Below are 26,967 nucleotides of genomic sequence, written 5' to 3' on the forward strand. Positions count from 1 at the left end.
CAGGAATGAGAGGCAGAGAGCGAGTGTGTGAGCCAGAAAAGAGAGTGACTAGGAGACGAGGTAATTAATGTCTGAGTTGATTGAATGAGCGAGATCCATGAGTGTGCAAAAGGGTAGACCAATGAGTAAGTGAGCGAGGCAATGGGTGTGTGAGTTAGAGAGCGGGCTAGGACACGCGCCTTGGCACCACATTGGCGCAGCCGCTGGAAGCCTTCTTTCTGTACCGCTTGGCTTCATTATGCCCCTTTCATCTTGTCCCTAGAGACAAGATGGTGGAAGAGAGTGTGGGAGGCAGTTGTGAGGAAGAGAGATTAGGATGGAGGGGAGGGGGAAGTGCCCTACGTTTAGAAGCTATACCTATCAGCCCGTAAGACAGCTCAGCAGGGAGAACACTTGCCTTGCATGCTTGCTGATCTGCATTTGATCCCTGGTACGCCCTGTTCCTGTCAAGTACATGTTCACAGGATCGGAAACAAATAGAAACATTTTCTGTCACTATTCAGGGAGCCTTTTAGTTCACCGCTCTTCTCTGGGCAACTCTCCCTTTCGTTACAGTCGGGGGAGGTCCTTGTCTTGTCCTCCACTTCTTGGTTGAAGGGGGAGGAAAGATCGGAACCTGCAGCCCACACCTTGAGATCCTAAAAAGGTCTGATGCTGACTTCGGACACTTTCAGGTCCTTTCCAGTTCCACTTGGCAACATCTGGTCGCAGAGATCTTGGGAGCAGGGCTGGCCTGGGAGGGAAGGGAAGACCTGTGACAGGGCCACCCACAGCTATTCCACGGCATTTAACATGTCTGTCCTACATGTGACTCGTCGCCCGGAAGAGACACAATTCCCGTTTTCTACAAGTGGAATGTGATCGTTAGCAAGTCAGAATTTTATTGGGTTAACAAACCAACAATGGGTCTTTTTATAGATGACAATGTAGAGTCCATTAAACACAGTCTATGATCAACTAGGGTTGGCCGGGACACATCGTGTAGAGACGGAGATCTATCGAAAGGACAAGGGAGCTCGCATGAGAAGAGCTGCTAGGTATACAAACCATGGCACACATGGCGTGTCACACAGTCCACACCCATGTCCCACCCTGTCACTACTCACCCACAGCAACCTACCCACCCAGCAATCATAAACTGCACAACTGTCTCATTCAGAATTCCTTCTACCTTCAGCTTATTCTGGGTAATTCCCTCCCGGCCACCTTCCTTCACCAGGTAGGCCAGCTCTGCGATCATACCCATACCCTCCTGGAGTCAGGGATGAGCTATTTTGAATCTAGTGTCTCTGTAAAACGGGCCTAACCTGTGAAGTTTGTTGTTGCTGTTGTCTGGGGATGATTAAGTGAGATCTGTCAGTCACCCGGCTGTCCCTGCTCTTTGTTTCTATAGGTCATGGAGTCTAACCCACGTGGATCAAAACCCTCGCCTCAGACTGTGCTTCCGTCAGGAAAATGAAGTGGATCCGTGCCACAGGTGGGCCACTGTGGGCAAGAAGTGACCAGGGTGTAAGTCAGTCCTGATGCACAGGTTCAGGGACTGACACTTTGGATGGGAAATCCTAGGGGCAAAAGGGTGTCAGAGCCGGGCATCATGGACACGTGTGCTATCCCAGCACTTGGAAGGTAGAGGCGAAGAAGATGAGGCGTTAAGACCGGCCTGGAATATGTGAGGCTTTGTCTCATCAACAGCAGTAACAAAAGGACTGGAGAGGTGGTTTACGAGGTGCTTGCCTCATGAAATTGTTGGCCTGAGTTCGATTCCTGGAGCCCACAGAAGGAGAGGACCATCTCCTAAAGCAAAGTCGTCTGACCTTGACGAGATCGTGCCCACCCCCACTGTGCCTCTCTATCTCTGCCTCTACCCCTACCTCACCTATCTCTCTCTTCCCACAAATTAAATATCTTTTATTTAAAAATAATCAAAGGTTTCTGGGGAGATGGCTCAGTGGGTAATGTGCCTGTTGTACAAGCACGAGGACCTGAGTTCAGATCCCCGGCACCCACATGGGGAACCGGGCATGGTGTTGCGTGTTTCTGATCTCAGTAATAGGAGGCAGACACAGGAGGCTCCCAAGGCTTACTGTCCAGCCAGCCTAACCAATCAGTGAGCTCCAGGCTCAATGAGAGACCTTGTCAAGAAACAAAGTGGGAAGTGACAGAAGTAAACACCTGATGTCAGTTCCACACGTACACACACACACACACACACACACACCACATATGCATATACATCCCACACATACATGTGCACGTGACTGAATAAACCACAAACATGAAGACACATAATACCAAAATTATTATTACCATTGCTATTACTATTTCCGTATACCTATGTCAACATGTACAAACAGGAGATATTTATTTATTTGATATGGAGTCTACTGTGTTACCCAACCTGGCCTTGAGCTCCTCGGTGCAAGCCATCCCCCTGCCTCTGCCTCCTGGGGGTTGGAACACAGGCAAGCACCACTTGCCTGACCATTGTACAGATATTTTTTTTCTTGTCATTACTCCTTAAGTAATTTAACTTAACAACTAAAAGCTAGTTATGTAGCACTCCCAAGGTGGCACACACAGCCTGAAGATGGCTAAAAATCCGGTGGGCTGTGTACTGGTTGTATGCAAATACAACAGTCATTGATATCAGGTGTTGTTATCAAGTGCGTGTGGATTTGGATATCTGAGGAGGATTCTGGAACCTCCCTCATGGATGCCCAGGAATACAATGTACAACAGTAGTGATTGTCATCAATGGTTGGGGACTCCTGACTCCACTGGGACTCAGAACCCCTACTCTGGGGAACTCCTAGGTTTTTCAGCCTGGATACCTTCAGTGTGGGACTTGTTCGTCACCTCTGTCCTTTCTTGTTGAGCGGCCAGGCCTCAGCTCAAGGAGTGGCAGCCTCTGGAAGAGATGAATTCAAAGCTTGCCTGGAGGGCCAACCTCTTCACCTTGTAGCCGGGTGAGCAGGAAAGAGGATGGTCCAGAGAGGTGGCTGCTGGCCAGGAGCTGAGCTGGGAGATCACATCTCTGATGTGAGTGGAGGTTAAGGGCCTGCCATAACGGATCATATCCTTCTCCCTCGCTCTGTCTGGGTAGCCCGGCATGGCTTTAATTTCCCATCCCCCTGCTTCTTTCTTCTGAGGGCTGGGGTGGCAGGCGTGTGCTACCGTGGCTGGTTCATACAGTGCTTCAGACCGAAGCCCTTCTTCACTCGTGCTAGCTAAGCCCTCTCCTGACTGAGTAGCATCCTTAGCCCCTAGAGCAAACTGTGGTGACAACAAATGTCGTGGACGCATGTGTCCGGCCTCAAGATAAGAACCCAAGTCTTCTCACATTTCCTGAGGCCCAGAATGTCCTCACGGTATAAGATCAAATGAGACTCAATAAGATAAAAATACATTTGCCCAAGGACCATGACCCGTACAGCAGAGGAGTCTGACATTTGGATCAAGGCTGACTCTGGGGCTCAAGGGCCTCCCCGTCTGTGTTGCCCCCCAACTCCTGGGGGCCCTGGAATAGCTACAGTGTCCTGGAGATTGGGTCTGGCTCCAGCTGGTTTCCCTATCGCAGTACAGAAGGGGCGTTGTCTTGAACCTGAGTAGCCAGGGCTCTGTCTCTGACCACATGCAGGTCTAGAGGCACACTACAGACACCCAGCCACCTGGGGCCACCTGGCGCCTTGGCTTCTCCTCTCCTGAGCTCACCTCACCTCTATCTCCTCTCCTTCCTCCCCCACCTGCCACCCGGGGTGCAGGGCAGGGGAAGCTAGCACTTATCAAGACAAAGAACAAAAGTCGTGGGGGCAAGAAGCCAAGAGCCATCTCTATTCTGGGGTAGGTAGGGCCTTCAGCTTCGCCCCTTTGAAATTTCAAATTCCAGTTTGTGGACAAAGTCCTAACTATCTCACAATATAGGTCCCCAACTGCTGACCAAACTCCAGTCCAGGCAGCCACCTGGCCTGAGACTGGCCTGGCTTTGCCTTTTCCTTTGGCGAGACCCAAGGGAAGGAGCCCTAGGCAGCTGGGACCTACTAGGCCATCCTGAAGCCCCCAGCTCACTACCAAGGAATCTCTGTTCCTATCTGAGAGAACCACCTCTGTCTGAAGCTGGAATCTGATTCTTGTTGGTGTCAACAACTGAAACCAGGTAGGTGTCCTCTTGGGGGCCTTTCTGCTCCTTTTTGAGCTCCTGAGCTCTGTCCACCATGGCTCAGTCTCACTGAGACTTCCTGGAACTTCAGACTGGAAAAACCATCTTGTAAGCCACCCAGAGGTCAGATGGAGACCCTGAAGACCTTGCCGCAGGTTGGAAGTTGGGCTAAAGACTTGGGGCCCCTCCACAGGCCCAGAGGGGAGAAGGGACTTGCTTTAGGCTAATTAGAGGTGACTAATGAATTCTGTCTTAATAAAGGGGACTCCATTGCCTTCCCAACTCAGACTGTGGATGACTGCATGTTGCTTCTACACAATGACTGATGGCCCCCGGCTCACTCAGGGACCACAATATATCAAAGAGGACGATGAGGGAGCTGAAGGCCGTGGTTTTAGAAGGAAACTACACTTATGTGGTTAACTGATAACTGGGCCCCATCCCCGGGCCTCCAGTGGCCTCTTCCTCACTTTCTGTCCTCAGTGTGATTAAGATGAACTTACCCGTCTGCTAATCATTGCTGAGTCTGTTGGTCTTGCTTTAAAAAATTAACTGGGCATGAGTTTGCGGTTTGCCTCATCCCTAACCCTGAAAAGGCCCGGGGTGGGCAGGAGGCCTCCTAGGTTATGCAAGAGGCCACTGGCCTCTCCACACACCTCCAACAGCCTCCGCTGCGCCCTCCGGAGGGGTGGCTTTGCTCAAGAGTCAACAGCGTGCATGTGCCCCGGCTCTGGGGCCTGAGCATATTTGCTCTGTTACCGCAGGGAGATAAAGGCAGCGGGAAGCATCCGAAGGGGGATGTGAAGCAGCAGATTTTGGTTCTAATGTCCCAGCCAGGGAATCTTCGGTGGGACGCAAAGGAGGCTTTCAAGTTGGATCCTGGGGTTCCCAGGAGCCCAGAGGGGACCAGATGGTGCCTTCTTAGATGAGATCCTTTGGTTTGTTTTGGTTTTTTGAGACAGGTTTTCTCTGTGTAGCCCTGGCTGTCCTGGAACACACTCCGTAGACCGGACTGGCCTTGAACTCACAGAGATCCATCTGCCTGTGCCTCCCAAGGGCTGGGATTAAAGGCTGTGCCACCACCACCAGGCATCAGAAGAGATGGTAACAGTTCATTTTCAAGCCAAGAAAACCCTGGCCCAGACCCAGCAGATAGGGAAACAGAGAAAGAAAGGGGGTGCATCTTTCTAAGAACAGGCTGTTTTTGATAGCCTGGGTCTCCTAGGGCCTGAGTGTTGTGTTGAAGGACTTCAAGGGCAAGGGGCTTCCCCTCTGCTGACTGATCTCTGAGAGCTACCAGCGGCTAAGTCAGGGGATGTCATCTGTGTCCTGCAGGCCTGTGAGTAGTCCCTGCAGCAGGTGTGTGAAGTAGAGGCAGCTCCTAGCTTTGACTGTATCTCATCTCTGGAAGCATCAGATCCCTAGAGAAAAGACACGGAACCCAGAACACTTCCCTGACTGTCTAGACCCTTTAGCTTCTGTTTCTTCCCTTCTGAATTGAGAAAATGCCTACATTTTAATTTTCTCCCATGAGGATGAAATAGTGTCAAAGACACACAGAGCCAATGTGCAGACATTTGTATCAGGGGGCTTCGTTCATGAATCCTCGCACTGATCTGGGGCTGGGGTGTTTTTTTTTTTTATCAGCGGTTTGTAAAGCAGCTGGCCCAGAGACGTTGAGTCATGCGCCCAAGCTCACACAGTTGATAGGAAATAAAATGTAGGACTCAAATTCATACTCACTCCAGAACCTGTATTCCTGGTCCCCAAACCACCCCATCCTTAGAAGACTTTCCTGGATATAGTAAGTACCCAGGGAAGGCGGGCAGGATAAGGACGGGGAAGCAGCTGTGAGCAGAAAGCAGTGCACTGTGGGAGATGCGGATGGGGTAGGTTTAGGAGGTCTGAGAAGTGGATGGTCAGCAACGATCAGGAAAGAGGCCAGGATTGGGTCCCGTGGGTGGTGTTTCCTGTGGGCTGTTTGCCTACTGCCAGGTGGCTTATGACATGTGGGCTGAGGGTGTCACTGTCCTGTTTGTGTTCTGTGAGGTGACCTTAACCTTTGTAGGGCCTAAGGGGTGATGGGGAGCCTCTGATAGCCCAAGTCGTGGTTTTGGGGGGCATGAGAAATGATTCTGCCATTCAGAAGTCACCCTTAATCCCCCTGACTTTGGTCCGGAGGGAGTCCCGGGGATTTGTCTCAGGTTATCAGGGTAAAGTAAGTATTTGGGAATTTTGAGACAGGCCAGGATCACTGTGTACGGGCTGTTCATTGCACAAATGTTCTAGGCAAGAGGGCTGAGGTGGGGGATGGGGTAAGGGGTGGAAACCAAGCCCTAGTTCCAAAGCCCCAGGGCCTGACTTAGCAGGAGGGGTTTCCACTTCTTTGAACATAAGTTCCATGAAAGTCATTGACTGCCTGGTCCCGGCTTTGTTTTTAGTCGTACGTGGTTCAGGGAAAAGGCCATTGCTCTCCTTGGCCCTGGTTTCTCACTTTGGGAAACCTAGCAGAATTTCAGTCCAGATAATGAAATGGAACCACCTGAGATTGTTCTGGTTTCGAGACAGGGTTTCTCTGTGTAGCCCTGGCTGTCCTGGAACTCGCTCTGTAGACCCGGCTGGCCTCGAACTCAGAGATCTGCCTGCCTCCCAAGTGCTGGGTTTAAAGGCATGTGCCACCACTGCGGGGCTCACCTGAGACTATAGAAGGGTTTCCCACCCTGGTTTTGAAGGGATTGTGCTCAGGGGTGGCATGCTGGTCTAGCCTGTGACAGGCCCTGGGTTCCATCCCCAGCACTGCATGGAGAATAAAAGAAAGATGAAACAAAGATTCCCAAGTCCTATCACAAACCGACAGACAAATCTTGGGGTTGGATAGTCAGGTAGGCAAGGCAGCACATACCTGTAATCGCAGCAAGAGGCTCCGAAATTCCGGGCCAACCTGAGCTACATCCTGGTGAGTGGAAGGCGCTAGCCTGAGCTATGTAGCCACACTCTTATCCCAAAACAAAAATCTGGCGTCACATGCACAGTGCTAGGTGTTGGAAATCCCCAGAGAAGTCTGGTGGGCGGCCATAATTCAGAACTTCTGTGGGGCCACTGGGAGCTTGAAATGCTTTAATGTGGGTCCAGGTTTGACGATGTATGACTCAAACCTATGGTGAGGCTCAGTTTCTCTACCTGTGAGGTGGGTCAGGGGATAACTGCTCACAAAGTCAGAACCGCTGACTCATGGGTGGTGTTTACACCACACCTGGCTCTGTCTCCAGTTTGCAGACAGCTCCGATTCCAGGTACCAATGGCTTTTGCTGTTATTATTGGCAACACCATATTGGCTTCCAGGTCAAGGATGAAATGACAGGAGCTAATTCCTAGGACGTGCACCGCAATCTTGGCTGCACACCCGTTGTCATGGAGGTGCATGTTGTTGTTGTTATTATTATTTACTATTTTACCCCATTTGTTAAAGTTTTTAGTCTTTAGTCCTTGCTACATTGCTATGGCTCTAAATCCAGATATAAGTAGGCCCCTGCTGAGAAGCCTTGCTTCCCTGGGCTCTGTTCGTCACCTCCTGGGTTCTGCACCATCCTGGCCGTTTCTTACTTTTCCTTGTCTTCCTGGAGCTTGCACAGACCCCGCGCTGTCACTCAGCCTCCTGCACTGCTCCGCACTGGGCTCTTCTCGCTTTCTGTGGTGGTCTGTAGGTCACCTGACACCATTAGGGCAAGCCTTGGCCAAGGAGAAGCTCAGCCGAGGACACTTAGTCTCCTGGGGCGCCGAATCTCTGGTTTTTATTTTCTCACAGTTTCATACAGGTAGCTTAGTCTGGCCTTAAACTTGGTATCTAGTGGAGAATGACCTTGAACTTCCCATCCTCCTGCCTGTACCTGGGATTACGGGTGTGCACCATCCCGCCTGGTTTACACAGTGCTGGGGATGGAACCCAGAGCTTCATTCCCAGTAGACAAGCACACCACCAACTAAGTTCCTGGGGAGTCCCTGGGCCTGACATTTCCTTCCTGGTTGCTGGATTGCCAGGACATCCCCAGAGAGGCTAAAGGGTGAACAAGCCATCAAAATCGGGACCCGGAGACTAGCCGTCCCTTCGGTGGCATGGTCAGGGCTTTGTGGTCAAGTCCCCTAGCACTGTGGAGCCTGTCTAGAACTCTCTGCCAGCCTTCAATTGAGTGGTTTTATGACTGGGGAAGTCAGCAAAGGAAAGCAATAAGAAGGGAAGAAAGCGGGGCTGTGAGACAGGCTGCTTCAGGCTTCTGGGCACAGAGGGAGCAATGTGACAGGGGCTTTGTTAGTTTCTTTTTTGACCAGTGTTCTGTTTAGGCTACTTTGAGGTCTCCTCTGAATTATTCACCTGTTTTACTTTACTGACTTTGAGAAACTCACTTTCCTCTCTTTCTGTCTCGGTTTCCCCAACTGAAAAAATGAAGATTACATGGTTGATTAGCCTTGGAGTATCCCCTAAGAGTCTCTTGTTGAGGGGCTCTGAACCCTATTTTGATCAAATGTCCATCTCCTATTAGGGCTTTCGGCCTTCCTGAGCTGGGGCTAAAGTTTCCCACATACCCTGAATTCTGGACTTCTCCCCGAGTTCCTCGTCTCTCTCCCACCACCCTGAGCTTCCTTCTAGACAGGTGTGAACTCAGGAGCATACCTGGTGGGTCCTGGGGAAAGCCCTGGCCCCCGTCCGACATCCTCTTCCTGGTCCTATGGGGTCACAAACGGTGGGCAACCTCCTCATCCTTGAACCACTTCCTGCTGCCTCTCTGGCACCCAAGACCCTGGGAGGGCTGCGGACTAGTTAATCCCTTAATACTGGTCACAATGAGATTTCGGGGATGGTGGGAAGTGGTCACCATGGAGACCAAAGACCTTTCCAGAACCCATGGGAGTAACCTCAAGTCCCAACCTACATAGAAATGAGAAGCACAGAAGCTGCCTTTGGGGACCCACTAAGACCTCCTGCTGTCTCTTCACGTCTCCTGCTACACTGGGAGCCAACACATTTGTAGAAAGAGTCCTTTACCCCTCTGAGCGCCAGGATCCTTGTCCTCCTTTTGGGGCTCTGGTCCTCAGCACAGTAGCTTTTTCTAGAAGAGCGCAGGCTCCCTTCTGAGTCTCTTAGACGTGAGCTCGAAGCTCCACTTTCCCTTCCCAGTCTATCCCTTCCTGTCCTCAGTTTCCCCATATGTAAGCTGAGTACAGTAAAGCCACCCTGGCATCACCCGGGAGTCCGCTGGTAGGTAGTGACACCCAGTGGCTGGATGACACTCCCTCCTCAGCCACCTGCAGAGCCCCAGGCCTTTGCCCTACTCTCTGACAGGGCTGGGGGTCCCACTTGTCTTGGTCATCTTTCTCCATAAAAGGCCTGATGACCTGGGTGGGCTTAGGGACTCCTCCTCTGTCCCTTCACAACCCCAGAGTTTTGCACAGTATTTACCACAGTCTAATCAGATGGCGACTCCCTCCTCCTTTGTACTGCCTGCTCATCACTGTTTTTCAGGGACCCAGTGGTGCTTAAAATAAATGGGTTGGCCGAGGAAACGAGGGAAGGATTGAAGGAATCCACCTATCCAAGCATTCAGCTTTATCAGCACCGTTATTGTGGAGGCTGGAGATTGAGCAAGGAAGACGGTGGGCAAGGGCCTTCCCTTAGAGGATTGCAGTTAGCGGTAAAAATAAAAACACCCAGTGAAATTGTAACTTCATTAAAACAACATATACTTTGTAGCATAAGTATATCCCAAACAATACATTAGACATACTCATAGTATATATATATATGGGGTGGGGCCCGGGAGATGGCTCAGCAGGTAAAGGTATGGACTCCCGGCTTGTCTCTGGAAGAAGACATCCTTGCAGGTTTGTAAGTGGAGATTGTTCTTTGGTTTCCCTGCTGCCCAGATCCGAATAATCACACAGAAACTATAAGGACATCCCACATCACAGGCTGTCTCTGACCTCCACAGGAACAGAGGCCTGTGGCCACCTGCTCACTCTCACATACACCACAAATAAACATAAAAATATGTTTAAAGTTTAAGGAAGGATGTGGCTTATCTCAAGTCCAAATGGAGCTGAGAACCCAGGGCTGTGTCCAGCCACTCCATGCTCCGCCTGGCCTACTTGTATCTTGGTGGGAAGGTGGGGTGGGAACAGGTAGTAAAGGAAGTAGCTAAAAAAGGAAGTGAATTTTAAATAGTGAGCCATGGCCAAGAACAAGGAAGCTGAGAGCCAGGACAGCACCTGGTGGTCAGGTGACCCTTGCCTTGGAGAGGGGAGCTGAGCTAGCAGCCCTCTCCTGTGAGGAGACATCTTACATCCCAGTGAGGAGTTAGGAAAACTTAAAGCCGTGATCCAGGAGCAGTGGTTCTCAATCTTTGGGCCGTGACTCCTCTGGGAGTTGAAAGACCCGCCTAAGACAGATATTTTACATTACAATTCATAACAGTAGCAAAAATTTACAATTAAGTAACAACGAAAATAGTTTTATGGTGTGTGTGTGTGTGTGGGGTCACTACAACCCGAGGAAGTGTATTAAAGGGTCGCAGCGTTAGGAAGGTTGAGAACCACTGCTCAGGAAGGACAGATAGGCAGGGGGCTGGCTGCTGGCTGCTGAGTCACTCGCCAGCCTGCAGTTCTGCACCTTGGATCTCGGCTTTCGCAATCCTCCGCAAACCCACGGTCCCACCCTCCCACCCCCACTCCCGGGTCAGCCAATGTTCTTGGCGAGGCTGAGAGCCAGAGGAAAGGGGCCAAAGGAGCTGCGCAGAGAAGCGTGGCCACCTAACAGAGCTCAGCGTCCCGACACCCTCTTCTGGCCTATCCCTCTCCCCCATTGCAGCAGGGCACTGGGTAGCTGGAACCAGGTCTGCAAATCTGTGCCCGGCACCGCTATTTAGCCGTCCAGAGCTCCTCCTAATGGCCAATATGGGAAATGTCACATAAATTCCTCAGAGGCCTCAGTGCAATCCAAGCCACTCTGTACCAATCAGAATGCAAGGTAAAAACAAACAAACAAAAAAACCCTGACCCCCAAGGCCTTTTGTTCTGCATTTCCAACTTCCCACGTTCGGTTTCCTACCCCTGGTGCTTCCTTTGAGGAAGTCCCCAGGCCTTCATTTGCATTCATCCTCACTTATAATGGCATTCATAACATTAAATGCCACTCCCCCATCACAAAAGTTAACATGGAGGCTGGAGAGATGGCGCAATGCTTTTAGGAGTGCTTCCTGTCTTTGGAGAGGACCCTTGCACCGATGTGGCAGCTCAGAGCCTTCTGTACCTCCGTTTCCACGGTCTCCGATACCCTTTTGGCCTCCATTGCTCCTGCACACACGGTACAAATAAACTCACACAAACATACATATACACCACACCTGTGTACTCTAAAATTAAGTTAGCAGAAGATATGAGTGAAAATCACATCTAGTTATTAACGAGGATCATATTAAACACGCTGGAAGCTTTGTGCAACAGGATGGCCTGCTCCATCCCTAGGTTCTTAGCATCCTCATCCTCACAACAAGCTGTCGTACCTAACCCCCCACCGTCCTGTCCTTCCAGAGTCGTCATCAAAAACCCCAGTCCACACCACCTCCACGGTAGCTAGAATTTTCGTTTTTTTTTTTTTTTTTTTTTTTTCGCTCCAATACAGCCAGCTTTGGCACAATCGCCTTGTTTTCTGGAAACCAGCAGAAGTCTTTATACAGCTCTTCCTTGCCCACTCTGGCTCCTGTGCCACCTACTCTTTACACGAACCTGAGGGTGCGCATGCGCAAACATACCTTACCCCCGACCTACTCTTTAAGCTTCCACAGTGCCATTCATGCAGCTCACAGAGCTCCCATCCCAAGGGCTTTACTACCGTGTCCCATGTCTCCAACCTCCTGTCACTCCTCCGTCTGTTTTCCTTTGTGTCTCGGGGCCTTTGCGCATCTCCTTTCATGCCCTGGAGAGGGAGTGGATCTTCAGCCCTGGACTCGTCCCTTTCCCACGCTTTGTATGAGTTCTGCGCCTTCCTCAACCTTTATTCTCTATTATGCCTTCCTAGCATGTCAACTTGACACGGCCCGTGCGTTCAGTTACTTGTTGACAATCTATTCCCCCTTCTCCAGCCCCTGCTGTGGAGATGCCCTCTGACTGCTTCCCTCATAGTACACCCCAAACCTTCAACAGCTCCGAATGAGACCAAGAAAAAGCAGCTAATAGAGATTTGTTTGACAGAGTTCTCTGAGGAGGCCTCTGAGGAGGAATTGATGAGGATGCTTACAATGAGCTCCTCGGGTAAAGGTGCTTGCCTCTTGGCTGGATGACCTGAATTCAATCCCTTCAAATACTCCTCCAGGGTCTCCCAAGGACTGAAGCCTTGCGCCCCATGAGAGGCTTTCAGCTGTGGGTCTCCCCTTGCCTCCCTCCCCTTTCCAGCTGCCTGCTCTTCTGTCCTTTCAAAACAGAACAGTGCCGGAGCCTAGCCGCAGCCCAGCTCGCTCCAGAAACTAGATAAAGACTGGCCAGTTTGTGAAGGGACAGCACCCTCACCAATAGGCACGAAGTATCTGTTTATAGAAGGGTTGCCAAGCTCACCTTCTCTGGTCCCTAGGAACAGGGGCTCAAAGGCCAGGTGCAGGGCATCAGTGAGTAAGGACAGGCTAATTGAAGGGGGCTGGACTAGTCTACCCTGGTCTGTTCACATTGGTCTACGCTCTTTCCAGGCAGGAGGTAGCTTCATATTTCTGTTCTCTGAAGTAGGACGTGACTGTGACACTTGCCAGCGAGATGTGAGCAGAAGAAACAAGTAGTGCCGGCCCCAGTCCGAAGCTTTGAGACTAGTCGGCTTCAACAGGGTGGGTATTGAGTAATCGTGGTCAGGAGCGCCCCCTTCTGACCTTGGAGGGAAATGCACTGTAAGAGAGCTAGAAACCAGCTAAGCGGAGCCAGGCATGGGCCTTTTGGTCACAGACTAGCCGTTCCTGATCAGTTGGGACAAACTTCCTAAAGGTATCACAGATTTCCCCAAGACCAGAATTGCTTCTGTCATCTGAAAGCCATTTCAAATGCTACCTACACACACATTTTCTTGCACGAGATCACGTCTTTTTACTGAGTTTTATGGTATAACTTTTTTTTTTTTAAACTTTTTGAGGCAGGGTCTCACGGAGCCCAAGCTGGCCTCAACTTGCTAGGTAGCTGAGAATGAGCTGGTTCCACTTTCCTAGTGCTGGAACTGCAGGAATGTGACTCTAAGCCAGTTTTTATGCATCGCTGGAGATGGGGTGCTCACACTTGCTCGGCAAACACCCCACTGATTGGGCTACATCTCCAGCCCTAGATTTATTTTCAAAAGAAATCTTATTTCCATCAAGTGAAATATCATCCCCTAATTAGAAAGCAATGGGAAGCAATCATAACGAAATAAACCATTTTGTTAACTCCTGATTTGAAATAGTTTGCCTCGGTGTCCCTGGTCTGTCCCCTCTCTGTTAAAAAAGCAAGGGTCCCCTACCACCCAGTGGAGATGGTTAGAAAGTGTGGCACCAGAGCCATGTCAGGGCTGGTTAAACAGATTCTGACCCTTGACTTCCTGGCCTTGAATGTATGCACTCTACCACTGCACTGGACCCTCGGGTCTGTTTCCTCGCTTGTGAATATCTCTGGCAACCTGCAGCCTCCTGGGCTACCGTGGGGTCATTGGCACTGATGTGGGCAAAGGGCTGGAGCCGTGCCTGGCACACTGCGAGTGCCGCAAAGATGTCAGCTGCGAAACAAAGAAGGCTTAAGATCCGAGCTCCATCTGGCCCCAGTGGCACACTTCGGTGACTCCAGCACCAGGGTGGCTGCGGCAAGAGAATCGGGAGTTCAAAGTCAGCCTGAGCTGCAGCGGGAGGCCAGCACCGGCTACACGCTCTGTCTTAAAGAAACAAAACACAATGACCCAAATGTCTTTGATGTTTTTTTTTTTGTTTTTTTGTTTTTTTTTTTTTTTTTCGAGACAGGGTTTCTCTGTGGTTTTGGAGCCTGTCCTGGAACTAGCTCTGTAGACCAGGCTGGTCTCGAACTCACAGAGATCCGCCTGCCTCTGCCTCCCGAGTGTAAACACCATAGAGGATGGGGGGAAATTCCTCTTCGTTGGTTAAAAATAAATCCCAGGGATGCTGTGGATGGGAATGGCTCACTCAGTGGCAGGTGACAGATGTAACAGAGCCCTTGGTTTTATTTGGAGACAGCGACTCCAGCTCTACAGTGTCCTGTGTCACTCATGAGAATGCGGCGCTCAGGTTGGAAGAGCCAATGCCCTCTGCACACTGCTCTGAAATGACCAAAAATGGACACGGGATTTTCAGAGGGACACTTATGACAGGATAGTGTGCCTTTTGGGGAACGACTGAAGGTGTGGAGAGGAGTGGGCCGGACGCTAGGGAGCGGCAGAGAGAGGCAGTTCTGCTAAGGGCTGTGGCTGTGGCCTTTGAACTGTCTGATCCTGGGCAAGTTACAAGCTCTTCAGATCTTATTTGCTTCACCTACAAGATAGGACTCAACAATAGCGCCTCTTTATAGAGAGCTTTGTGGGGTGACTGTGATAAGCCTCACACACCTGGCATGCAGGTGCCCAGCGTGCAGCTATGCTTGGGTTCAAAATGGATCCCTAGACTGCTTACCCAGCACGTGAAAATTCCTGGGTCTCATTCTGGCACTGCAAAAAACAAAGACTTTCCTGGGAAATAAGAATTCTCTGGTTCCTACGACCCCAGGGAGCAAACCAGAATCAACAGACGGGAGAAAAACTTGGGCCAGTATGACTGTCCTACCAGGGACAATGCTGATGGACCCAGATGTTAGCTTCTTGTCACTAGGGTGGGAGGTTCTCAGATGCAAGTCCAGGAACCATGATGTCAGGGAAGATGGATTGTGGATCCTGGAAGCTGGTCAGAGCTGCCTCTCCAGTGGTCAAATATCTCAAATGAAATACGACTGAACCCAAACAGTGCAGACACGTGGGGTCCCCTCGTGTAAAAGAACAGGACAGGGTGTTGATAAGCTGGACAGGGTGGTGCCAGCGCTCAAAAGGTGGAAGCAGAAAGATCAGGGGTTCAAGGTCATTCTGGAGCACGGGAAGTTCCCTAGTGGGGTTCAGAGAGCTGTGTAGGATATGGGGACTCCTCACAGTTTCAGGCCATGATATACTGAAAGTGACCGGTCCCAATAAAGCTGACCTCAGTCTGCCTTTAGTTCCCACCATAGGACCCATGGAAGACCACAGAGTGAGGCGACGGGGGGGGGGGGTCTTCTTCCCTCTGGGAGTCCTTTCCACTTTTCTTAATAGATGTGTGTTCGTTCTACTCTCTCCTGGTCTGCATTTCTTATTCTTCAGAGACAATGAGCCCAGAAGCCACTGGCTCAGGACGGCTTTGATGACTGTGATCATCCAGTACTCTAGATCCCTGGGTTAAGCTTACTAAGAGCCAAGAAAAGTTCCATTGCTCTCAAAGAACCCACATCAAAAGGACACTATCAACAGAGTGGAAAGGCAACCCACCATAAATCATTGAGCCGCTGGTAAGAATACAACAGCCCGACATCAGAAAACAGACACCTTCACCCGAGGACTTGAACAGACACTTCAGAGAAATGATCCAGTGACCAGTGCAACCATGGAAAGACTAGCATCACTGGGCACTGGAGAAAAGCAAAACAAAAGCCACCAAAAGTAGCCGCGCGATAGTGACATAAGCCTTTAATCCCAGCACTCAGGAGGCAGAGACAGGTGGAGCTCTGTGAGTTTGAGGCCAGCCTGGTCTACAGAGTGAGTTCCAGGACAGGCCCCAAAGTTATAGAGAAATCCTTTCTCCAAAAACAATAAAATAAAAACAAAAATGAACCAAAAACTCCCACCAACAGTAAGAAAGTCAGGTGTACTGGTGCAAGCCTACAATCCCAGAACTCATAGGCAGAGGCAGGAGGATCTCAAGTTACTACCAGCCTGGATTACATACCCATACTCTGCCTCAAAACCCGACCCAAGCCAGGCATAGGTGGCGCACACCTTTAATCCCAGCAATCAGGAGGCAGAGGCCAGGGATCTCTATGAGTTTGAGGCCAGCTTAGTCTACATAGTGAGTTCCGGCCTACCTGGCTTGTGAGGTGTTAGAGACATGGAAATCCCTGTGCTCTACTGTTGAGAATATAAACTAGTGTAGCCTCTGTGGGAAGCAGTGTGGCGTTATTCAAACATCTCTTAGAGTTTGGTCGTAATCACTCCCCCTCCGACACACTTCCTGCCCCCACTCCTCTTCCTACTCACCCTTCCTGTCTTCTTAACTAGCCCCCCTTTCCGCTTTCATACCGTGTGTGTGTGTGTGTGTGTGTGTGTGTGAGATCCCCAGAGGTCATGAGGGCCGTTTACAGAAGTGTGAGCACCTCACCAGGGTACACTATCCTGAAGAAAATGCCTCTCTGTCCTCCATCAACCAGTTTGACTTCAAACATGTCCTTACAGGGAAGTGAGACCTCCGAACTCTTCCTCTTGTTTGTCTTTCGAGACGGGGTCTCTAGCTCTCTGAGTAGGCAAGGATAACCTCGGGCTCCCCATTTCCCTGCTTCCATCTCCTGACTTTACAAGTGGGTTCTACTGTTATTATTATTTATTTTGTGTGCATTGGTGTTTGTGTGAGGTGTCGGGTCTCGGAGTTACAGACAGTAGTTGACTGCCATGTGGGTGCTGGGAATTGAACTTGGGTCCTCTGGAAGGGTCATCAGCACTCTTAATCAGTGATCCATCTCTCCAGCTCCTACACCTACAAGTAGATTTTTTTTTTTTGAGACAGGGTTTCTCTGTAGGTTTGAAGCCTATCCTGGAACTAGCTCTTGTAGACCAGGCAGGCCTTGAACTCACAGAGATCTGCCTGTCTCTGCTTCCTGAGTGCTGAATGTGCCACACTGCCCAGCATAAGTGGATTCTTATATGGTATGGGGGATCAAGTCTAGGGCTTCATGTATGTTAGCTGAACTAGACGAGTGTGTGTGTGTGTGTGTGTGTGTATTTTGTTTGTTTTTGTTTTTTGAAACAGGATTTCTCTGTGTAACATCCCAGGCTGTCCTGGAACTCAGGAACTCACTTTGTAGACCAGGCTGGCCTCAAACTCAGAGATCCATCTGCCTCTGTCTCCCAAGTGCTGGGATTAGAGGTGTGCACCACTACCACCTGGCTTCAGACTCGTATGTTATTGATTGATTTTTATTTTAAATGGTCACCTGTAGCCCAGGCTATCATCAAACTGCCTATATAGATGAGGATGACTTTGAGTTTTGTGTGATTAGGTTTCAAAGTTGCTCACTTGAGGAATTGTATTATAGCCTTAAGGGATGTGGGAAGATCCATCCCATATGTAGGTGGCACTTTCTGGTAGCATCCTAGAAAAAAAGGGCATGGCAGAAGAAAGAGCCTTTGCTAACTTGGCCCCTGGCTCTCTTAGCCTTCCTCTTGCCGAGTTAACTTTCCCTGTTGTTGAAGCTGAGCCCTCCACAGACCTTAGGATCAGCATTTCCGCACATCCACGTGATGAAGGAACCCTCCAGCGGTTGGCACTCAACTGGGACTGCTGAGGCTCCCAGCCTCAGGAACTGAGCAACTTCTGGATCCTGCACCTCTTTAGTGTGAGACAGCCACTGTGGAAGCACCCCAACTGCTGACACACCCCACTTCTAGGACAAGGCACCTCCCAGAGCCTCAGCCTCTCGGGCGGTATTATTTCAGTGTCAACTGATCTAATCAATTACACATTTATTTTCTCCTATCAGCTCTGCTCTGCTGGAGAACCCTGACTCATTAATGAATGCACTCCAGGTCCTCCTGCCACCAGCAAACAAGTACTTCCATGTCCAATCTCATTCACCCTCATCGAGAATGTTTTAAACATGGTTACCCAGCCTAGGATAGTGTGCTGGTTGTTTTTCGTCCACTGGGCACAAACCTAGACATGTCTGGGAAGAAGGAGTCTTAACTGAGAAAATGCCTCTGTGAGATTGGCTTGTAGAAAAATTTATGGGTAGTGCTTTGATTAAGGATTGATGTGGGCAAGTCCAGCTCACTGTGAGTGGTACCAACCCTGAGCAGTTGCCTGAATGGTATAAGAAGAAGCAGTCTGAGCAAGCCATGAGGAGTAAGCCAGTAAGCAGCACTCCTCCATGGCCTCTGCTTTGGTTCCTGCCTCCAGGTTCCTGCCTTTGGTTCCTGCCCTGACTTCCCTCGGTGATGGGGTGTGATCTGTGAATTATAAGATGAAATAAACCCTTTCCTCCCCAGTCGCTTTGCTCACAGTGTTCTCTTACAGTAGTAGAAACCTAACTAAGACAGACAGCTCTGCATATAATTGAAAATGAAAGAAAAAAATTATGGCCCTGAAAACCCGTCAATAACGGATAACCTGTTCTACATCTAAGGTTGGACCAAGTGTTCATCCACATGACAAAAGTATAATGACATCAGCAGAGGGCGTGAAAGGGTCCCCAGGCGTCCAGATATCGGAAATCTAATCGCCAAATACCTATGCTAATGATATTTTGGAGGAAGGGCCTCTGAGAGTTAGTTAGCATTTGATAACATCATGAAGATTAGACACCACGAAAGTTCCCAGGAAGTGCCCACACCACACACTTCTCACTTCAGAGCTGTGGGCCACAGGAACATCAGCTCTCAAGATGGACCCGGTAGCTCACATCCCAGCACTTGGGAGGCAATGCAAGTTCGAGCCCACCTGGGTTGTCTAGGGAGACTTGTCTCACACAGACAGACAGACAAAACAAAACATCAGTGATAGCAGCAAGTGGCAAGATAGCTCGGGGGTAAAAGTGCTTGCTGCCAGGCCTGACCGCCTGAGTTCAGTCCCCGGTACCCATATGGGAGAAGGAGAGGACCAATACCCACAAAGTGTCCACTGAGCTGCCCATGCACCTTGGCATGCATGTGTCTCTCTCTATGCACACAAAAATCAATCAATCAATCAATCAATGTGCTTTACTTAGGCTTTTACGTTTTTATTTTATGTGTTTTGTGTACACATGTGTGTATACCTCATGTGTGCTTGGTGTTCAGGGAGGTCAGAAGAGGCCCTAAGAACTGAGCCCCGATTCTCTGAAGTGCAGCAAGTGCTCTCAACTGCTGAGTCATCTCTCTAGTCCCTGGAAGCTTACTATTCCGTATGTATGTTTTGTCTACATATATGTCTATCCATCATGCGATGCCCACAAAGGTCAGGATAGAGTCTCAGATCCATGGGACTAGATTATAACCGACATTAATAGATAATTAATGCCCAGTGAGATAACCCAGCAGTTACTTCAAGACATCCATGTACGCATTGTGGCACATGCATGCCTACACACACACACACACACACACACACACACACACACACACACACCATACCACTACTAATAATAAGTCAATAAAATAATAAAACAAGGACAACTAAACTCAAAGCACATATGACCACATGGAAGGATCTGGTAATAGTGAAAGGTGGATCTGTCCTTGTTCACAAAACAAAAACAAAAACAAAAACCCTTCTAGGTATTTTTATATATTTGAGATGTTTTCTACTTAAGAAAAGAGAGAGACTTAGGGACCTAGGGGATGGTTCACCTACTGTGTTCCTGAGTATCAGCAACATACAATTCAGTAATATAGTCTTCTTGATTGAGACAGGGTCGCACATAGCCCAGGCTAGCCTCAGACTCATTCTACACCCAAGGATGGCCTTGAATTCCTGGTTCTCCTGTCGCAGTCTCCCAACAGCTGGCGTTAAAGGAGTGTGAAATCATTCTTAACTTAATTTTTAAAGCCCTACTGTTTAGAATGTCTAGAAAATTGGGCTGGGAGTGTAGCTCAGTTGGTGGAGCGTTTGCCTAGGCCATGGGCTCCATTCTCAGCATTCCATCCCCCAGGGATGGTGGTTAGGCAGGCGAGCAAAGGAAATAGCTTGACTTGGGCCCCCCAAGTTTGGAGTTGTGCATACCCTGTCCTGCAATAACACACTTGGTGGTCTGGTTCCTTCACCTGTACCCACTATGTGCATGTGCTCTTCTGTAAGCAATGTATCTTGCAGCCTTTGAACACCCCCGTATAGGGCTACATGTACTCTTCACTCTGTATATGTTTCCCCACCCCTGGTGACATTCAGATTTAGACAGGTCTGTACAAGTGTGTTTCCAGCACACCTGAGTGTGAAGGACAGAAGGGCTGATCTGATCTAAAGTGGCTTTGGGTGCATGACAGAAAGGCAAAACACTGTCCTCTGGTAATATCTTACGGAGAATCCTCTACCATCTCATGTCTCTGCATAATTGGGTGGGCAGATGACTAGAAACAGGTGCATTATGGGAAGGGACATGCAAAGCAGAGAATGATTATATAGTCTAATTAATAGAGAACCACCCAAGTGTACCACCTAGTAAGTCACTCCTCCCTCTCTTAAACCCCATAAAGGAAGCCTGGGACAACAATCAGGGCTCTTGAGTGTTCTCACTTGTGTAGCCCCCTGTCAATCATGATAATGTCTCCCTGGATAACCTGCAGTATTGCTTTGCTTCTGATGAAGTTATCTTGCTGCTTCTGCACGTCTGTGTGGTCCTTGATTTTCAGTTCTTTGGATAAAAGACCAAGAGCCTGGCAAGAGCAGGCCCAGACCATGACCTTTGCTAACAGTAGCATACACCTGTATTTAGCACAGGTGCTAACAATGGAAGGTGGAGGCAGAGGGACCAGAGGTTAAAGGTTATCCTTGGCTACTCAGTGAGTTCAAGGCCACCCTGGGTTATTTGGGACCCTGTCTCAAACAAAAACAAACCATCAAAGAAATGAAACAAACAAGAAAACTAAAGTGATGTATCTAGAAACCAGGTTGCAGGTGTGTGGAAATACATCTAAGAGAAGGCACTTCTAGGAAAAGCCAGGGGGAGAGAGAGCTGTACTGGCTTGATAGGAGCTCAGTGGGAGGGGAACAAACTCACTTGGGGTTCTACACACTGCTTGCCCAACACCTGGCTCTGTGTGAAGGGCTCTGAGTTCTCTGATCCTGAAATCTGTGCTTCTACAATGGGACATTTTTCACATGCCTGACAACAGAGTCATTCCTGTGACATCTCATGGTAAAGGCCAGATGAGAGGTGACCTCAATGCTCATCATTCTAGACTGGGTTCTGACACTGACTTGTGACCTGGCCCCAGGCTAGCATGCCCTAACTATCTGGGAGTGCAATCTTAATAGGAAGAAGGAAGGGAAGAAAGGGAAGGAGAGAGGAAGGGAGGGAGAGCGGGAGGAAACAGCATTAATGTTATTCCTTATCCCTTAGTTAACGTTAATTTTTTTTATTTTTAAGTGTGTGTGTGTGTGTCGGTGAAGACCAGAGGCATCAGATCCCCCTAGAGTTGGAACTGAAGACGACAGTGAGGCATCCAACATGGATTCTGGGAACTGAACTCAGGTCCTCTGGAAAAGCAAGAAGTGGTCTTAACCACTGAGCCATCTGCCCAGCCCGACCTTCCACCTTCTTAGAAAAAAAAAATGGAAGCTGAGGTCAGGTGTACTGAACCCCAACCTGTGATCCAAGCTCTAGGGAGGTAGAGGCACAGAAGGACAAAGTACAAGGTCGTTCTTGTCTACATAGTATGTTCAGAAGCAGCCTGGGTTACACGAGACCCTGTCTTACATGAACACCCATATCCCAGAAGTTCGGAGGCTCAGACAGGAGGATTGCCATGAGTTAGAGGCCACCAAACCAGCCTGGGCTACAGAGTGAGACTCTGTGTCAAATAGACAAATCCAAACACGGCCCTTCACTGTACAGATGAGAAAACTGAACCTCAGACAAAGGCAGACGCCGAGGTCCAGGCCCAGGACTGTTTCCTGGTTCCTCCTGTGCCCGCAGCTAAACCCCGTAGTCCCAGTTCCTTGGGCTCTGTCTCCCTCTGTCTGCTCCCAGAGTCTCTCTATCTTCCTGGCCTTTCTCAGGCCTGTTCAAAGAACTCTGGGGGAGGAGGGGTCCTCCCGGGTCCTCCCAGGTCCTCCCTGAAGTGTGGCTGCCTCTGCTGCCTGTCTTGGAGAATCCTGGGGCCTTGGCAGTGCTGTGGCCAGCCTTGGCCTATCCAACAACAGACATTTGTCAAACAGCGGCCGTCTGGGAAGAGGGAGGTATGTTTACCTAGGGCAGGGCCCAGGCAGGGGCTGTGGCTTCCTTCCCACACCACAAACCTAGCCATTTGCTCCATACGCGGACGATACTGTCCTCATCTGTTTGCACAGTCTGAAAATATCTGTGGAGCACCTACTGAGTGCTGTCCACGCTGTTGCAAATTTCACCGACATCTGGACACAAACACAAGGCCGGAAGGGCAGGGCAGGCCTGGAATTCTAGCTGAGAGTGGAGGATGTGAATTTCAAGGCCTCCCTGGGCTCTACGAGGCTGTCTTGGAGGTAAATAAGAAGAGCTAGACTTGGTTGTGTGAGTCTAGAATCCCATGCTTGGAAAGTGGAAGGAAGTTGGGGGATCAGAGTTCAAAACCAGCTGCAGCCATCATAGCAAACTGAAGGCTAGCCTGGGCTACTGGAGATGCTGTTCCTAAATAAATTAAGAAGAAAAAATTTAAAGAGTGAAGAAAAGGAGGAAGGGAGTTGGAACAGATGTCAGAAGGCTGTGGGGGGTTAGGGCAGCATTAGAGAGGCTTAGGGCATCACTGTGCCAACAGGTTCCTGCTGGGTACTCCAGGGCAGTGGGTCTCAACCACCCCAGTGCCGTCGCTATGTTGTGGTGACCCACCAACCAGAAACATTGTTTTGGTGCTGCCTTATAAACTGTGATTTTGATATCATTATAAATCATAACATAAATACCTGTGTTTTCAGATAGTCTCAGGCGACCCCTGTGGAAGGGTTCGTCCACCCAAAAGGGGTCAAGACCCACAGGTTAATAACCACTGCTCTGGAGCTTGGTGTTCCGTGGATAATAAATCCTGGCTCTTCGCTGTGGCCGTAAAGACCACGCAAGATCTGAGCTTGTCTGAGGGTCTGCTTTCTTTGCCCCTGGTGCTAACCTCTTTCCTGCTACACTGGCCTTCTTATCAACACTCAACCCTCACCCTTCCCAACCTTAGCCCTGAGCGCTAGACTCATCCCTTCCTCAGGCTCTTCGTGTGTGCTGCTTCCTCTGCCAAAGGACCTCCTTCCTCAGCTTTCCAGAGCTGATTTCTTCTCGTAATTTGGATTGGCTCTCATATGAGCTGTTTGTCCCTCATCTTCACCGCACTGCAGGTGCCGTCAGAGCAAGGGACTCCACCTCTCCTCCCTTGTGGAGTTTTTGTCGTTGCTTTGAATCGGGGTTTCCCTGTCACCCAGGCTAACCACACATTCATCATCTTCCTGCCTCACCATCCCAGGAGTTGGGATTACAGATGTGCTGCCACGCGCGGCTGCAATCTCATTGTCTTCAACTGAAGGAGCTCATGGCTGGGGCTGTTATTATCCATAGCTGTTGTCAACGGCCGCCAAGGCCTTCTGTGTGCTCCCTCCAGCAACACATATAAAACTGATACTCTCCACACAGAACACTTCTGCAGGTCACAGAAGAAGCTGGGGAACCCCAGCATTCCCTCTGTCAGCAGGGTTACCAGAATGGGGAGCAGAACCGGCATTGTTCACCCCATTCTCTGAACCAGGAGTGATAAAGGGTGCTTAAAAAAAAAAAGAGGTGATGGGTTAAAAAAAAAAATAGAGGCATTTTCCAAGAACTAAGAAATGGGACAGGGGCGGGGTGTCCTCTGGAAAACTGTGCAAAGGAGGAATGTTCTCCGGGCTTGTTTGTTAAACCAGATAGATCCATTCTCTTTCATACATATTGGGTGGGGTTCAAGTTCCATCATTCAGGGGCTGTGTGATTTGGGGTGGGTTATTTAACCTCTCTGAACCTTGCTGTCTTGCCTGAGAAATAACATCATTGCAGCACCTCCCTCACTGGGCGGCGAGGAGAAGCGAAGGAGCCGAGTTTTACAAAGTGCTTTGGACAGTAGGGAGTTCTGCAGGAGGCGTGAGATAGGGAAGCAGCTAGAAATGAATGGATGGGACAGGGATGCAGCCTCCCGCTTCCAGTGTCCTCCCCACAGCTCTTCATTCCTATTGGCCATACTTTCTCTTTGGTTTGTCGAGCAGGGTTTCTCTGTGTAGCCCTGGCGGCTGTCCTAGGACTCGCCCTGTAGACCAGGTTGGCCACGAACTTACAGACGTCTGCCTGCCTCTGCCTCCCAAGTGCTGGGATTAAAGGTGTGCGCCACCACTGCCCGGCTGGCTGTACTTTCTTTACATGAAAACACTTACTTGCTTTTTTTTTTCTTTGAAAGTACACATTAACTTTTTTAAAAAAAAGAATATGGCCCTTTTTTTGTTTGTTTGTTTTAGAGCTTTTCTAGTAACACCTCAATACGCCATTATACATTTTCCTAATTCAATGTAAAACAAATTCAGAAAGGTTTGGAAGTGTTTGTCTATGTCCTGATATGGCCAGCCTTGTTCCCTGTGGGACACGATGAAAGTCGTGCTGCTTGGAAGTGTGGTCATGAACCCTTGAACATTCTGTCCTGTGGCTTTAAACCTTTTGATCACCAGCCTTGATTCAGAGCATATTGTGCTATATATACTGTATATGTTGTGCATACTGCATATCTGTGCATGCTGCATATACTGTATTGCTGTGCATGCTGCATATACTGTATGTGCTGTGCATACTGCATATCTGTGCATGCTGCATATACTGTATGTGCTGTGCATGCTGCATATACTGTATGTACTGTGCATGCTGCATATACTGTGCATGCTGCATATACTGTATGTGCTGTGCATGCTGCATATACTGTGCATACTGCATATCTGTGCATGCTGCATATACTGTATGTGCTGTGCATGCTGCATATACTGTGCATACTGCATATCTGTGCATGCTGCATATACTGTATGTGCTGTGCATGCTGCATATACTGTATGTGCTGTGCATGCTGCATATGTTGTGCATACTGCATATACTGTATATGTTGTGCATACTGCATATACTGTATGTGCTGTGCATACCTGCATACCTGTGCATACTGCATATACTGTATAATCTGTGTATACTGCATATACTGTATATGTTGTGCACACTGATATACTGTGTATGCTTATTTATGGTGTATATTGAATATACTGTATATGTTGTGCATACTGCATATCTGTGCATACACTGCATATACTGTATATGTTGTGCATACTGTATATACTATGCACACTATATATACTGTACATACTGTATATGTTGTATATACATACTGTGTATACTGTACTATACCACCATCTGAGCTACTATGTATATTACCGTACTACACCTGTAGTGTGGAGCCTGAACTATGGGACACGCAAGCCAGGAAAGGGGCTGGATAGTTAAACACGTACGCACACAGACAGAGACAAGGGGACACGGGTCATCCTTGACACAAGAATGCCCCCTTTCTTGTGCTCAGGGGTAGCTTATTTAGGGCTTTGAACATGCCCCAGCTCTCGGGATCTTTCAGCTGCAGACTCATCAGAAACCACTCCCCTGCCATCAGGGTCTCAGGCTCAGGGCAGCTGCAGGCTGCTCAGAGCAGAGGGAAACAAGTTGTTTACAGGAAATTCAGGGTCTGGTGGTCCGCAGTCCCCAACACTGTGTATATGCTATGCATAGTAAAAGCACAGGCCCCGGGTCCACCTGCCTGGGCTGGCACCATGTCACCCCTAAGTGCCTTTGGTCACTTTGGCTGAGTGACCTGAAGAATCTGTGCCTCCATTTCCTCATCTGTAAAATGAGCCATAACACTGCTTGCCTCATAGGGTCACTTTGAGAATTAGGAATAATGCATATAAAGTGACCTCATTGGTCTTTATTTTGTGTTTTCAAACAGAGTCTCAAATATTCTAGGCTGGCCTTGAACTCACTATGTCTCAGAGGCTGGCTTTGAACTCAACTCTGATCCTCCGGAGTGTTGGGGTTACATTCATGTATTGGGATTACATACCACTAGACCAGTATTGCTGTGGTCACAAGTACAGGCACACATGCCCTTCCAGACAGTCGCCTCTTGAAACCTGTCCCCTCTCCCTCCTTCACTTCTGTTTGCTCCACTTACACTTCTTGTAACAGCTAAAGAGATGCTTAGTACACAGTAGGCCCACTCTTCCTTGCATGTGAAAGGCACACCCTCTACAGCTATGGGAATACCGCCAATGGTTGAGATACACCATTGTATGTGGGGTACACAGATAGCCCCTTCCAGGGACAATACAGTCTGGGGATGTGACTCAGTGGTAGAGAGAGCACTTGTCTAGAGCCTTCAATTTAATCTTCACCACCACAAAATTAATAATTCATTTTAAAAATCCACTATAGGTGGACTGTATTCCACCCTTATCACGGCCATGAAAGAGATGTCAGCTGTGCTTCTGCTTCTAGGCATCAGGGGGAGAGGACACACAGACGACTCAGGAACGCCCTCGAGACACACGGCTAGACTTCCGTCTGAACCCAGGCAGGAACAGGAGCCACAGCAGCTATGCGGCACAGCCTCTAGGTGCTAACGTGAGGATTGACAGCCCAGCTAGAGCCCTGATGTGACTTGAGGCTACAGTCTAACCTTTCCCTAAGCAGCACAGGGAAACTTGTTTAGAAATGCCAAGTCTATTGCTGTGTACAGGGTGGGAATAAAGAACCCATCTTAAAGCTAGGCAGGGTAAGCCAGGCAG

At 49.3% G+C, this 26,967-nt stretch overlaps 1 protein-coding gene and 2 long non-coding RNA genes across 6 annotated transcripts in view; 1 reads left to right on the forward strand and 2 right to left on the reverse strand.

Annotated features, from left to right (window-relative positions):
* Hnf4a (hepatocyte nuclear factor 4 alpha) overlaps positions 1–26,967 on the reverse strand; it is a 61,774-nt gene that overhangs the window by 26,585 nt on the left and 8,222 nt on the right. The window lies entirely within an intron of this gene.
* LOC126506948 (uncharacterized) lies at positions 872–12,879 on the reverse strand. The gene is made up of 3 exons (XR_007593383.1): positions 4,660–12,879; positions 2,832–2,908; positions 872–995 (listed from the first exon to the last, which is right to left on the reverse strand). It is a non-coding gene; the product is annotated as an uncharacterized lncRNA (long non-coding RNA).
* LOC126506945 (uncharacterized) lies at positions 3,649–18,467 on the forward strand. Of its 4 annotated transcripts, none has more exons than XR_007593378.1 (4): positions 3,649–3,840; positions 3,922–4,153; positions 12,886–13,017; positions 15,543–18,467. It is a non-coding gene; the product is annotated as an uncharacterized lncRNA (long non-coding RNA). The 4 variants fall into 4 exon arrangements; XR_007593380.1 differs by having other exon boundaries at positions 12,920–13,017; XR_007593379.1 differs by having other exon boundaries at positions 12,923–13,017.

Source organism: Alexandromys fortis, unplaced genomic scaffold (assembly GCF_014885135.2).
Source record: "Alexandromys fortis isolate MF-2015 unplaced genomic scaffold, M_Fortis_MF-2015_v1.1 scaffold_27, whole genome shotgun sequence".
Lineage (NCBI taxonomy): Eukaryota > Metazoa > Chordata > Mammalia > Rodentia > Cricetidae > Alexandromys > Alexandromys fortis.